The following is a 1,109-nucleotide window of genomic DNA, read 5'->3' as shown; positions in this document are numbered from 1 at the left end:
ATATCTATTTGGGTGGCAGTTCTGATTTCTTTAGGGCATATTCCCAGTAGTGGAATTGCTGTGTCAAATGGTATTTCTATTTGCAACTGTTTGAGAAAATGCCGTACTGCCTTTGTAGTGATTGTACCATTTTACACTCCCACCAACAGTGAAAAAGGGTTTCAACTTCTCCGCAACCTCACCAGCATTTGTTGTTTGCTGCTCTTTGAACTTTTCTATTGTTACTGAGGTGAGACAATATATCATAGTTGTTTTGATTCACATCTCTCTCTCTTAGATCTAAGGATTTTGAACATTTCTTCATATGTTTGTCATCTGAATGTCTTCTTTAGTAAAGTGTCTTTTCATATTCTGTGCTCATTTTGCAACTGGATTGTTGACCTTTATCTTGTGGTGCTGGAATAGTCTACAAATTCTTAATATATGTCCTTTATCAGACATGTCATTACCAAATATTTTTCCCAGTCTGTGGCTTTCTTTTTTTTCCCTGTTGGAAAAGTTTTGTTTTGTTTTGTTTATGAGAAAAGGGATTTTATTGTGAGTAGGTCTCATTCATCTCTTTTATTTGCTCCTGGTTGTAGGTTTTTCAGGATACTTGGTAGAGAGTTCATGTGGACTGGGGGTTCTAGAGTTCTTCCAAGATTTTCTCTGATAATTTATATAATTCCTGTTTTACTGCTATGTCCTTGATCCACTTAGAGTTGGTTTTTGTGTATGGTGTGAGATTTGGGTCTTGCTTGAGTTTTCTACAGATAGTTTTCCAATTTTGCCAACACCATTCATTAAAAAGGCTGCCATTTCCCCACTTAACTGATTTCATCTGCTTGTCAAAAAATGAGTTGATCATAAGTAGATGAGCTGATCTGTGGGTTCTCAAATCCATGCCACTGGTCTATGTGTCTGTCATTGTACCAGTACCCCACTCTCCTGAATACCACTGCTGTGTAGTAAGATTTGAGATCAGAAAGTGAGATGTTTCCTACTTTCTTTCTCTTTTTCAGAAATGCTTTGCTTATTCAGGGCCTCTTTCCCTTTCAAATGAAATTGCCTTTTCCATCACGTTGAAGAATGGAATTGATATTTGTATTGGGATTGCATTGAACATATAA

Source organism: Elephantulus edwardii, unplaced genomic scaffold (assembly GCF_000299155.1).
Source record: "Elephantulus edwardii isolate Elephantulus edwardi_28Jun2011 unplaced genomic scaffold, EleEdw1.0 scaffold00010, whole genome shotgun sequence".
Taxonomy (NCBI): Eukaryota; Metazoa; Chordata; class Mammalia; order Macroscelidea; family Macroscelididae; genus Elephantulus; species Elephantulus edwardii.
The sequence above is the reverse complement of the archived record's forward strand: the minus strand, read 5'-3'. Positions refer to the sequence as shown.